This window comes from Fundulus heteroclitus, chromosome 22 (assembly GCF_011125445.2).
Source record: "Fundulus heteroclitus isolate FHET01 chromosome 22, MU-UCD_Fhet_4.1, whole genome shotgun sequence".
In the NCBI taxonomy this organism is placed as follows: domain Eukaryota; kingdom Metazoa; phylum Chordata; class Actinopteri; order Cyprinodontiformes; family Fundulidae; genus Fundulus; species Fundulus heteroclitus.
Window position 1 is genome coordinate 22,504,011 of NC_046382.1, and position 14,773 is coordinate 22,518,783.

Consider the following 14,773-nt stretch of genomic DNA (forward strand, 5'->3'; position numbering starts at 1 on the left):
TCTGACAAACAAGCCTCTTAGAAATGCATATTCTAATTTATTAAACTGAAGTTGTTGAAGCATCTATCTAGACTACTCAAGTGAGAGATCTGAACACCCAGTGTTCCAGGAACCAGAATTAAGCATCAACACCTGAAATCTGTGAAAATATGGAAAACCTAGAATCTGAAAACCGTGTTTTCTTGTTTTTATTTGACATGATGATGTGTCTTCCGTGCTTGTTGTTTTTTTTAAATGATTTTTAACGCATATCTTGTTTGAAATCTCTTTCTTCACCCTTTTAATTTTATTTTCTTAAAAAGTAATTTTGAGTTACCTTGTGTATGAATCCCACGCAAATAAACTTCCATTGCTTCTTTATAAGACAGTGTCCCCCAATAGTGATGCACCTGCTGCACCCAAATGACGGGTTTGAATCATTTTCAACATTTAGGAAATAAGTGAAAGTAACAGCAGGAGTTCGGGATACATCAGAGAAACACGACCAGAAGCGCACGGTCGGCGTCAGGCTATCGCTGGGGATGTTGTGCGCCTTCTCTCTGTTTAGGAGCTGTAAATGACGCGGGGTGAACCGAACGGAGATCCGCTCCGAGGACCGGAGCTCGCATTCACTCACAGAACAAATCGAGCATTCAGCGTGGACTCTGTCGCGCACACCGTGTAAGCTGAGAGCGCTTTGTGTCTTTCATTCATCCCTGTGAAGGCTGCCGCTTCCTCTCACACTTTCAACTCTCCCTCCCTCCCTTTCCCTTTCCCCTGACGCCGGGAGAGCTCTATTCTCTGTCTGATCTCCGCCGTGGCTCCTCGGTCCGAGTTAAGTGGATGATATCAACAGAGCTCGGTGATCCTCCAAACCTCCTTGCGCGGTACCGCGGACCCGAGAAGTCGCCAGAGGACAAACAGGCTCACGACGCGAAGCGCGGCGAGGAGTTTATCAATATTGTTGTTATTATTTTTTTCATCATTTTCTCCGTGGGAGCGACGCGGTTTGAAACCAGATCCACGAGAGAAACATTTCTCTGGATGGAGCAGAGTCCCGCTGAGTTCTGACGGATTTTAAGAAACAGGTGCGATAACGGAATACAGACAGGACAGCTGGCGGATGGTTGTCGGTTTCAAGGAGAGAGGTCTCTGCCCGTGCGCAAGGTGAGTGATGGAGTCCGCTGCCCAGTGCTGGGAATACCCACTGGAGTTCTTACCAACAGATGGATTGTTGACCAGCACTCACCTCTGTAATTGACCTCTCACATATTTCCTGTGGAAAAGCCGCACAAAAAAAGTTTTGTAACGCCGTTTTACAAGGAGACCCCGGAAACTTTGAGTTTTTATTATTATTCATTGGTCAGTCTGAAGCAGGAATTTCCCCCTCATGTATTTTACATACATACATACATGAAATTATGAAGGATCTTCAAAATTTTAAGATGTCTCTGCAGAATTATAAGACAAGCAAATTGCATGTTGCTGCACTAATTGATTGCTTGAAGTCCGTATAGGCTGCGACTATAGATTTATAAATCCAGTTAATCTGGACTGATTCTAATATGAATAGTTGTTGTTGTTCTAAGTTTGCAAAGCCCATTGAAAGAGTAAGGTCTTAAATGTGTTGCTCCCCTGCCAGAGAGCAGTCGCAACAATTTACTACACTTGTAAATGCATTAAGATGATTAATGAAGGAAATAGATGACTACTAGATGATCAATGTGCATAGTGGGCAAGTTATATCCTAAGTTATATTTTAGCAGTTGTTCACTTTTGACAAATTGAAGGAGAAAGGTAAAAAAAAGTAGCTTTATTGTCAAAGATGCCTTTCTGTTATACAGCAAATATTGATAACATTATAACAAGAATGGGCACCTTGACTGGTCTGCAGCTATGCAGGAAACTGATCTGTGCATTCTGACACCCTTTAGTAAGCATTAATTTCTGCAATTTGAGCTATTATCTCATTTGATGGATCGGGACAGCATGGATCCAGCCTTGGCGCCCCCTTGTGCACCAATGGCACTCCCCGTAGTTCACTTCTGTTCATAACTTGGATCATTTTGGTAGAGGCTGACCGCTGCAGACTGGACACAGCCCACATGAGCTGCAGTGTTGGAAATGCTCTAACCCAGTTGTCTAGGCATCCCAATTTGGTCTAATTCTCTCAAATGCTTACAAGCTCCCAACTGTTCCTGCCTCTAACATTTCAACTTTAAGGACATAATGTTCACTTAATGTCTAATACGGTCCTCCTAAGAGCGGTGATGATGAGATATTCTGTTATTCACAACACCTGTCAGTGCTCTTATTGTTACTGCTGATCAGCGTATATGATATTTAATGTCACAATGACAGTAAAAGCAAGTTTCCCCCTACCAGAAAGTGTAACATTAGAATATGAAAGACATTTTGGAGTAAGTAAAGGACTTGAATAACAGGTTATCAGAATCTGGCTGTCAGGTGAAATCCCTAACCCTGTTTAAGCTTTTGTTCATTCATAAATCATTTTCCATGTTATGTAATATGCATTTGTTTTGATACTGATGACACCTTTCAAACCTTGTATTGCTGACATCTGTCACTTAGAACTAATATCCACTTAGAACCAATATCCATTTTAATATCCTGGATGTCTGCAGAAGTCGATACAAGATTAAGGACATTTCAAAGCACTTTCCTACCTGTCAGCAGGAGAGCACTGACCCACAAAAGCACACAAACAGTTCTTTATTCTGTAGGTTATCTCTACGTATTGCACATTTTAATACAGTAACATCTCTAATTAATTAGGCAGTGTTGTAAATTGCAGCCATTGTTTAACTCTTTAAACAATGACACATTTTCTTCTTCAAGCTGTTCAAATTCCAATCACACTAAAATGTGGCCTGTATTCAGTTAAAAGGTGTAAACTTGTAGCAAATTTATAAGCATGTTGATTCACGATGATGTTCTTCCAATCGCTTAGTGATCTGTAAATTATAAGGTTTTTTCTCTCTTTTTAAATTTGTTTCTGAAGCAGGAGTCTGATTAACTAGCTGGAATCAATTACTTATTCCTCAGATATTAGCTCTTTGTAAAGCACAAGAAACCTGAGGTGGGGGAAAAAAATCAGCGAGTTTGTAAAATATAACTACAGGAGCAACACTCTTGAAAAGTTGTTGAAGCATCTTTACTTCTTTAACAGAACGATGATTGATTGTGCACGTGTGTTTATGTCCGTGGACATGTGTTTGTTTCTTTAAGATTGACAGTGGATCGTGAGTGGGTGTGTGTCTTTGTGTGTGTGCTCTTTTTGGGGAGCGCTCCATAGCAACAGGCAGCACACCGTCTCATCTTCGGATATATTTTTTCCTCACTCATGGTGTGCTGTGACCTTTCTGCTGACACTGTTGTCTTTGCACGAGTGCATCTGCATTCATGCTGCTGTGTGTGTGTGAGAGAGTGTGTGTGTGTGTGTGTGTGTGTGTGTGTGTGTGTGTGTGTGTGTGTGTGTGAAAGAGAGAGAGAGAGAGAGAGAGAGAGAGAGAGAGAGCGAGAGAGAGCGAGAGAATCATATCAATGTGTGGGCAATTTGACCTTTCATAGTGTACTTTCATTAATAGCCACATGATAACTAATATGGAAGCAGTGGCTGTAAATGTCTACAGTTGCAACATAATGAATCATTCTTATAGCAGCGTCAGTAAATCTTGTTTTAAAGAGCTTCTTGTGCAAAAATATTCTTTCACTCAGACATCACAAATTCCTAAATATTGTTAAAGTTTATTTCATTTACTGTTTTAGTCCGTTTTTCTTACTAATTATTACTATACATAAACAACATATTTTTAATATACATCATGCCACAATTGTTATGTCAAGCCAACTAATAACTAGTTGTATATTTTAAATCCCTGCAAAGCGGACAGGGTCTTTAGAAATTAATTTTCCTTTGATCCAAGTCTGTCAACAGAAACTGTGTTGCCAGATGGAAAGCAATAGGGGAAAGAAAGTGTGATATTTGAGATGCATTACTCAATTAGAGAGAAGCGACATGCTTGTCATATTATTATTTGGCAATTTACCTAAATAGATGTGTATTAGTTTGTCATGGGCACTCAAAATCTCGCTGACATTATTCATTAACGATATAGCTGAAGAGGCGTAGACAGTACCTTCAGACAGACTGTTTGTGTGGGCAATGTGTTGCAATGTCATGTCCTGTTTGGATCACACCTGTGTAAGAGTTGTGTTTGTGCCAATGTTTGAATGTTGAAAGCTCTTACACATCTATTATTGCATGTCAAATAGGGCTTGACGCTATGGGTCAAAAATAACAGCTCGATATTTTTTAGACTGAATGCCAATATACGATATTTATCTTTATATGTTTTTCTTTTCACAGACTAATTATAAAAAAGCATTTCTGAATCAAAGCTTTATCCCAAATATCTCACAGGCACATGTTTTTAACAAACAGATGTAGATAAACATAAGAAACAGCTGAAAAATAATCTACTGGAATATATAAAAGTACAACTCTAATGCAACATAGGCCATCTCAATATAAACAATATAGTCTCATCTTATATCTCTTTTTAAAAAAATCTTGATATTTTTAAAATCTCAATATATTGCCCAGCCCTAGTGTCAAAGTGTATTTAGCTTTTTTTTATTTCTTAAACATATTTCAGGAAATCTTTTGACTTGTATCCTTTCTTGGAAAACTAGAGCTTATGAGTGAATTCAAAGACATTAAGTTGAAACTGATCATGTCTTATTTAATGTCAGGGGTTCAATAAATCATGGACAGACATGTTTTTAGTAATGATTATTGTACATTTACTTGTGTGAGACAAAAAGTTATATTACATTTCAAGAGACTAAAGTCAGGAATTTACTTCAAATAGTTTTTAAATCATACCTGAGTGCCCTTGAACCAGGAACTCTTTTTAAAGCAAAATGTAATGTGTTGATAAGCAGAGAACACCATATTCAAGCCAGACATGGTATTGCGTTTTAAAACATTCATTTGTAACAAAACCTGCAAGAGCATGCAGGAGCTTGGCTAAGATGGGAGCCTAACAAGGCAGGTTGGCTGAGGCTGAAAACAGATCTGTGAGTCAGGCTTTAGGTCATAAACAATGAGGCAGATGATGTGCAGACAGATCCAGTAGAGCTAGGCAAGATTTGTGGCCAATACAGTCCAAGTCATGTCCAGAAAACAGAACCCAAGGAGGTGTCAAAATGAGGACAAGGCGAGACAAGGGAATGCAGAAATGAGAACTTGATCACTAAACATCTACTCACACTTAGGCTTTCAATAATCTGGCACTGGCTGATTGTGAAAGTCATCTATATGAAGGCATGGAAACAGGTTAATGGAATGACATATCTAACAAAATGACTGGAAATGGCAGGTGTAATACGCGGTGTACAGTTTAACTATTTTTTTCTGATTTTTATTTTAAAAATGCTATAAATACAATATTTTGTCTGCCTAACCTTATTTAAGTCTGATCCTGGGATGACTGACTAAGCAGGTTTCTGCAGACCTGCTTAGAAGGTTGAGGGTTCAACCCCCCCCCCCCCCCCACCAGTCATGTCATTGTGCCCCCTGGTCAAGACACTTAACCCCAAGTTGCCTATTGATCTGCATATGAATGAGTGTAACTGGGTGATTGGGCCATAGTGTAAAGTGCTTGGAGTGGTCAGTATGAGGCAAGGCAAGGCAAGGCAAATTTATTTATATAGCACAATTCAGTACAAGACAATACAAAGTGCTTTACATGATTAAGATATACCAAAATAATAAAATGTAGATAGAAAATAGAATAAAAGCAAGTAGGGATAGATGCCAATAGATGAGTAGAAAGGCCCTACATAAATTCAGTCCATTTACCATTTTACCTACGCAATAAACTATGTCTAGCTTTCAAGCAACAAGATATGACTTGCAACCAATATTTGTCCTTAAGAGATTGCCCATTGCACTATTAAACGTGGCTACCGAATCAGAGTACAGGGGAGTCAGCGTTACAACTGTCTGCAGATATGTGCAGCAATTCTATGCTGGTGCAAATATAAAAATGTTTTTGTTGCCTTCCCAGCTTTTTAACAAGGAACTATTTTCTTTTAAAATTGTATTTCCATTTGTTTTGTACATATTGCAGAGACTTGATAACAAACTGAATGCTAAAAGAAAAAAAAAAACTAAGAATAATCCATTTTGGTTTGGCATAATTTGGGCAACAGAATTATGAACCATGAGGAAGTTGGTTAAAACAAAACAAATTACATTAAATACTAGCCCAGTACCAGGAAATACAGATGCCAGTATGGCCTTGAGCAAGCAGCTCAAACTGATACGGCTATGGCCTGCTGGGCTCCACAGAGCCTTCCTCCATTGTCAGTGATGATCAATGATTCAACATGTCACCATCCCTCGTCCTGACCACAGCCTCCCACTTAACCCCCATCCCACCGCTCATCCCCACTCTTAGCCCTCTGTCTCTTGGAACCGCTCACTTCCGTAGCGCTTTTCAAAAAGTTTTCTGTGGATGAAGTAATGCCTTTACATCGAGATGAATAACTCTTAAAGCTTCTCTCTGCGTTGCTTTGGTTTTTGCTGGAAGTAAATGGTAAATGGTAAATGAACTGAACTTATATAGAAGTAGTCAGTGGCCATTAGCTCTGACACATATTTTGATTTTTTTTTTTTTTCTGGCTCTCTAGCACCCTCTGTCTCTTCTCATCAGCCACTAACAATATCTGCACCTTATTGTTGGACCCCAGTATCAAACTTAGTGCTTTCATTTTATTTAAAACTCAGAATACTCTCAACTTCAATGAGAATTTGAAAATGTGGGGTCTGATTCTTGTAAAGCAGTTGCTTGAGTAATGCAGCCAGTGACACCAGCTCCTACTCATTCAGTGAATGCCAGTCTTTTGACATTAAATTTTCCACCTGACTTTGCTCACGGGAGCCCCAGCCAAGAATGTCCTAAAAGCAGGTGCCTACCAGGGAACTGTTATGTTATGTCTTACTGTTTTACTATGTTCAATACAACAGCAAGTGTTCTGTGGTTTTTAGTCCCATCGATAATAGTTTTGAGCTAATCTAACTTGTACTAACTTGAATATTTCATATTTTTTTTTACCTGAGTAGGCTATATTATCTATAAGTGTGCAATATTTACTCTGGTAGCTATGTATTTTAAACATTTACTCTTGGTGTTTCTTTAGAATTAGACTGACTTTAGATTAGCTTATTTTGTTTTTCCAGTACTAATAATTGTGTGTAACTCTGTCTGTGTCTTTGCCACTGTCACACCCGAATTTCCCCCTTGTGGGACATCCATCCGTCCCTTTTCTAACACGTCTATCCCTTGTGGGGTCTCAAGGGGTGCTGGTGTCTATCTCCAGCTGTCAATGGGCGAGAGGCGGGGTTCAACCTGGACAGGTCGCCAGTCTATAGCAGGGCAACGCAGAGACAAACAGGACAAACAACCATTCTTGCAGAATTTAGAGAAGTCAATTAACCTAACAGTCATGTTTTTTGGACTGTGGGAGGAAGCCGGAGTACCCAGAGAGAACCCACGCATGCACAGGGAGAACATGCAAGCTCCATGCAGAAAGACCCCTGGTCAAGGGCAGGACATGAACCCACTGTTCCACTGTGCAGCCCCCTGTGGGACAATAAAGGAATTTATAATCTTATTTTATCACTCCCCTTGCATTTTGGGACCAAAAACAATGACTTCTTTCTTGTTTTACATTGAGACGGTGGTTGTGTAGTGATGCAATTTTACATACCATCAACAAATGATAGATCTTGGTAATTAATATCCAAGGCATGCTCAGTGGGAAGTTAAAACTGCTCTTGCACATTTTGGCACAGCTATTGTTGTCTTACGGCAAACCCCTACGTGCATTGGGATTTTAATAGACTTCACCTTCAGGAAGACCTCTGATACTTGTACTAAAAATTACTATCAGTAAGAATCCATTCATTTTCATGTCAAAACACCTAAGCTGTGTTTGACACCAGCGGAAACACAATTTTTTATACAGACATGAAAAATGATTCCTAGGATTAACAAGCAGCTTTTTTGCAGTAACTATTTGTAGCATTATTTTTAAAGCCAAGAAAAAAAAATCCACAATACCATTTTTTATTCTGTGGTAAACACTTAAAAAAAATCCTCAGGGTTCTTTCTAACATCAGAAAAATATAATGAAGTACAGTTTATACAAGGGAAAATTAACAAAGCACCCATTTTGAAAAAAAGATATTTAAATGTGACACTTTCCTGTGCATGATAAACAAGAAAATATAACACTTATAATTGTTGATATCCTATGTGGAGGTATATATTTTTGATTTACTTGTGCATTTAGTTGGAAAACTTGTTTTGGATATGGTCAAGGCAAATGTATTCAGCAGAAGCCCTCTTTGGTTTGTTTTTCTCTTAATTTTGCAGTTCCACTTGATGGAACTGTTTGCAGCTAGACATTTCTCTGAATTAATTGCTACCCACGTAAGGTGGAGCCGTTGTCTATTAAATAATTGGTAGGAACAAAGACTGATGTAACATGCTAATGTGGTTATATACAGTATCGTTATTGACCGGTTTTAGTCCCTTGCAAGCACGAAGGTGTTTATCAGGTCGTTATGAAGCTTCACCACAATTGCAGTACTAGTGGGCTTTATAGCCCCTAATCTGTAGCACAGGAATCATCAGGGATTATCAGGGTTTTTTTAATTCCTTATTTGTCTAACGCATATATAAAGTTTTTGCCTTTTCAAGTTAACACAGAAACTCTTTGAGATGTCAATGCCATGTTAGCATATTTTTTTTCACTTCAGTGCTGTTATGCCATTTTATTTATTTTATGCCATCAAACTTAGATGTAAAACAGCTGAACCTATAATATTAAGCATACATATATATATATATATATATATATATATATATATATATATATATATATATATATATATATATATATATATATATATATATATATATATATATATATATATATATATATATACGCACACATCCTGGACAGGTTGGCACTTTATAACACAGCAGAAGACAGGTACTATACCATGAACTCCCTCCAAAGGGAACTTTAGAGAAGCTAATCAACTTAACACGTTTAACACATTCCGTTTTACTTTTAGTTTTGAATAAGTAAAAACTGATTAAGCATTATACCTGATTTTCACTGTTTTAGCAATTTGCTGTATGTTATTTTAAAAAGCTATCCAAGGAGAAAATTACAAAACAAAAAGTAGTTCACATTAAATATATATATATATATATATATATATATATATATATATATATATATATATATATATATATATATATATATATATATAAAATCAAAGTGGAAAATCTAAGAATATTGTTAATGTTGTTTTCGTTTCTCTTTTTTTCTTTGGTAAAAATACATTTTACCCATATTGTCTTTCATCTTGTTCAGGCAGGATGGCTAAACAAGATGATAAGCATTACACACACTTGCATAAAAAAGAGAAACAACAAATGACTCTGATGAAACCATTACAGTTGTGCACATATCCCCTGAGAAACAAAATATATAATTTAATGTGAGCTGCATTGTACTGCAGCTATTTATATTGCTGCTTTCTAGTCAAACTACCAGACTTCTGTATGTCAGGGTTATTGCTTAGCATTTGATTTGTCAGCTAAGTCTTTTATAGTGAAAAACAAGCAGCTTACAGCTTGTTTTAGTAATTAGTAAGAGAAGAAAATGTCATATTGGTCTTTAGCTGGTAGCTCTCAAGTCAGTTCAGTGCTGCAAACAAAGAGAGTGAGGTAGGACTGCAAACAAAGAGAGTGAGGTAGGACTGAGAGATTATTTAAAAAGGCCTTATTTTGTGTCACCTCTGTGGCTCTGTTACTACAATTGTGAGCCCTGATATATTGTATACTAATTCTAATTTGTGTTTCTAACATTTCTTGGGCTCAAATTGATTATCTGTTGTTGGTTGTGTTGAGTAAGTCATGGAATGTTTGTTTGCTATTTTATCTATATTAGTCTAATCTAGTAGTGTGATACAGTATGTACTGCACTTTGCAACCCAGTGTGATATTGATTATATGAGTTTTTAGAGGGGTTAGGAGCATCCATTAACAACAATATTGACTTTAAAGCTCATTACTTACTGTAAGCCTTCTGTTTTTGTCATTGCAATATTTAGCCCTGGATATAGAAATTTGCCTAAACTGCTCAAAGCTGTTAGTAGGTTTTCAAACTCAAATAGCTGAGTAAATATCTGCATATCGGTAAACCATGATTCGTCAACAATGAGCTAATTTAAAATTGACTAAGATGAAGTGGAAAAACTGTACTGTGATCTGATGTTAAATGTGAACATTTCTTTTATAACATTGCATTCTTGAGGCTTAAGGCTCCCACATACTCAGGCACACATCTCGCATACCGTGACCTGTGCGGACTACGCACTGATTCTCCACAGACGTTTTACCCTTCGTAGTTGAGCGTACTGTTGCCTATATTTCTTGTGGCAAATTCCTACAATTTCCACACTCTCTGCCAGTGGGACGAATCAACGGACTGGAGGGTAACATGTTTGATTAGCGAGCTGGCCACCTAGAGCTCTTTCTTTTCCACTAGGCGCCCATCGCACACCTCTAAGTGCAAACAGAAAGGGACTGTGATGTTGCACGTCCTGCTTGGAGTAGCTCAGTGTATCAAGCAAGGTGTCACATGTAAACCAGTTTGATGTAAAGACTTCTTGCCACCGAGCAGTTTATAGTGTGACACCACGTACGCAGTCGTAAAAATTGAGCTCTGCATGTTCCTGTATGTGCGGAGTCCACGCAGACTCAGCACATACTCAAGGCAGACTCTGTCCGTGCAAGTGTGTGGGGGCCTTTTCGTGTAGATAAAATATTCAGTATTTTACCAAGTCAGGATATCCAATCAGTATCTTTGTCTATGTTGGATACTTCAGTAAAACCAGTCCCATGTATTTGCTTAAAAATGTAATAGCTATATAGTACAAAAAGCACACATTTCACTGACTGAACATCTATCTCAAAGCATCAAACAAATGACGTCCTGAAAAACACCTTCTTTCAAAGATTCACAATGAGAGCCCCAAGAAAATGTAGACTGCACTCCAAACTTTAAATAAGGTATTTAAAAAATACCATATTTTAAGCTCGAAGTAATCTGTCTGCTTGTAAATAAATGATAACATGACTACTGGATGCCTTTCGTTTTCAGACTTTGTCCACAATAATCATGTAAGAAAAGTTTTCAAATTTGTTGGCTTTGTTTATCACTGCATCTAATAAACACTACAGATAATCTTAATGTTGTGTACAATGGCTGATGCACTGCAGGCAGAAACTAGAAAGCTACATTCAGAACATACAGCAGTTATTGAACTCCTTGCAAGGAGTCTAAGGCCACGATTCCCACCGCAGGCAAATGCAGCCCAATTCTGATTTTTTACGGGCCGAGGGACCAGGTTAGATGTTTTAGAACCGGTGGAAATGCTCTGATCTGGCACAAATCTTATCTTTTCTAGTCACATTTGAGCCACTTTCGTGTGATCCTAAATCCGATTAATATCTGATATTTTTGAATGTAACTCCAGTGGAGACAACCAAGGAGGATTTAATGCGTCTTTGACGTCACTTTTAATCAACAGGTGTCACATCTTTGTGCCAGCAGCAGCTGAAGGTGATAGAAGTTAGCATTAGAAAGACAGACGGCAGCTGTCTGCTGCAACAGCACTGCTCAGTGGGGGGACAGCAAGATTTAGACCTTAATATCTGCAGCAAAACTTTTACTCAAGACCGCTCATACAGGAACCATTTGGATGAGGAACATAAGGCATGGTCATGCAAGATGTGTGTGCAATCCCATATATGGAGGATTTTGCACTGCCAAAGAGGTTTTCACTTGCAATCCATTGTATTGCAGGGGCAGCATGTCGTAATCTGGGCCCGTTGCAAAGCAATAAAAATAATTGGGATGGCTTTGGAGTCTAGATGAGAATCGCTGATATAAATTATTAAAATTTGCACATGACTTCCTAAAGTTATGAATGATATTGCTTTTTGTGAAGTTTTTAAAATCCCTGCCTCACCTGTCCCGGTTGCATCCCCACAGCCAAACAGACATCTTTGCAGGTAAAGCTTTGTAAAATACCAGAGTTTCACTCTCTTTTTATTTTGAAACTTTAATCCATAAAACCCATTTCTTCTATCTTTGCTGGACCAAAGCGAGCTGCATGAACTCATTATTATTGTTCTGTTTTGCGCATGCAGGTCAGTTTGGTGCCGCAACAGTTCAGACTGGAGTCAGATATAGGCAACATCTCAAAAGTAATGGGAAAGATGTCGCAAAAAACATTATGTTATTTCAGAAAAATATTGGAACCGAGCATTAAGACCTGCAGTGGGTACATAACCAAAATGTCATCTTTTGCACAAATCTTAACTGTGATAGATTACTTGTTATTTCAGTTAAGCTACTATCACAGTTTTTAAATAGTATACAGACATAATGCAAACCAAGAAGTTAATTTTATGCATTTTTGTTTAAAGGGATCTTCATTCATGCAGGTAATGGTAAAAAAGACTGAATTTATATAGCACTTTTCAAGTCATACTGACCACTCAAAGCGGCATACACTACAGCTTTGATACGCAGATCAGTAGGCAACTTGGTTTAAGGCTTCTGACAGAAGCTGGAATTTAACCAACAACCATCCAATCGCAAGATGACTATTCACTGAGCCACAGTTGACCTTATCTTAAACTTACATTCTATGATGTTGTATAAACTTCTATGACCTAAATCAGTGGTCCTCAATTCCGGTCCTTGAGGTCCGGTGTCCTGGACCTTTTAGATGTGTCCCTGGTCCAACACAACTGAATCAAATGGCTGAATAACCTCCTCAGTATGCAGAAAAGTTTTACAGAGTCCTGCTAATGAGCTGATTATTTGATTCAGGTATGTTAGACCTGGGACACATCTAAAAGTTTTAGAACACCGGACCTCGAGGACCGGAACTGAGGACCATTGACCTAAATGATGCTACATATTTTATTTCAAAAGGTATTAAGTTTGTAATCATAATGAAATTCATGATCCTGATTTTAGGTAAAAAGTGACATTTTGCCATCACGTATATCTCTTACTTAAAATGATTAAAAGCATGTTGAGATTAATTCCATTAACAACAACTATGTAAATAACCTTGGTACAGTCTTGAATGCCGTGCACAACAAGTCATACTTTGTAAACACAAACTTGCAACAGGTATCTTAAATCTGAGGTGTTCACAAGTCAAGTCTCAAGTCTTTGAGGTACATGTCCAAATCATGTCTCTACTGACTGAAATAAACATTTGCCCATCAAATCCACAAAATGTTGTATATCCAGGATGGTTAAAGGAGGAATAAGTAGTATATTTTTATTGTACCTTTATTTTTACAGGCAAGTCATTAAGAACAAGTTCTTATTTACAATGGCGGCCTGACAAGTGGAGTAACCACTTAGGAAAAAGGAAGTAGGGCTAAAAGAAATACAATATATTAGTAACACATACATAAAGTACAATTTAAAACACAACAGACAACCCAAAAATGACTATGTAGAGAAGCAACTGCAAGTGTCTGTGAACAAGGATGATATAATTGTTTTAAAGGATAAAATTGAGATTAGTATATCCAGTTTAAGAATATTTTGCAGAGCGTTCCAGTCACGAGCGGCAGCAGATTGAATAGAAGCAAGACCAATTGACAGATGAATATAGAGCGCAGTGGTGTGTATTGAAAGGAGCATTTATGGCAAACCTGATAGCAGAATGGTAAAGACTGTGAAGTTTTGATAGAGTGGACTTGCAAGCAACCCTTTATATAGTGTCTCTATAGTCTAAAATGGGTAGAATGGTCATTTGGATAAGAGTAAGTTTCACAGAAGTGGTGAAGGAAGAGCGGTTTCTGTAAAGGAAGCCAAGCTTGGCCTTGAATTTATATTGCAGCTTTCAAATGTGAATGGAGAAGGAAAGTGACGTTTCCGACCAGATGACCAAGTATCTATATGCAGTGACTTGTTCTAAAAAAGCCCTCTTGCAGGTGGAGATGTTAAGGGCAGGAGGAGGCGCAGATAAGCGAAAGAGGGTGGATGGATGGATGGATGGATGGATCTTCATTACAAAAGAAAATAAAACTGTTACTACTACTTGACTCTCAGACCTGGAGTACAAGTCAAGTCTCAAGTGTTTAAGGAAAACGTCGAGTCTGCACCGTCCACGCGAGCCGAAGTCTCAAACCCGATTCACCATTTCTCTGTTCAGTTCAGTTTACTCAGGCATCCTGAATCTGGATAGCGATGCTTTGGATGATATTGGAGCATTCCTTTTATTATGCACACCGTTGAAAAGCTGACATCATGTATGATATGAGGGTTTTGTAGTGCTTGTTTTATAGGATGTCTTTTTCTCTCTTTTTTTATTTTTATTTTCACCAGCACTCATAATGCTGATATGCCCTGTGATGGACTGGTGACCTGTCCAAGGTCTACCACTTCATGCAAATTGATCCCAAACAACACTGTATTACAATAACTTAGCCTCTTTGTAAGAAAGAAGAAATTTCCTCTCTATGGAAATTTGACCAACTGAAACTTACTATTTGGAAGCATTGGCAATTAGACAGAAAAACATTAAGAAGACCATGTCCTGGGGCAAGAAAGATTAGGTTGGTTACCAATAAATATGTGTAAGAAT

At 38.0% G+C, this 14,773-nt stretch overlaps 1 pseudogene; it reads left to right on the forward strand.

Annotated features, from left to right (window-relative positions):
• The first annotated feature begins 465 nt into the window (after window positions 1-465).
• Window positions 466-14,773, forward strand: part of LOC118556216 — a 69,912-nt pseudogene continuing 55,604 nt past the window's right edge.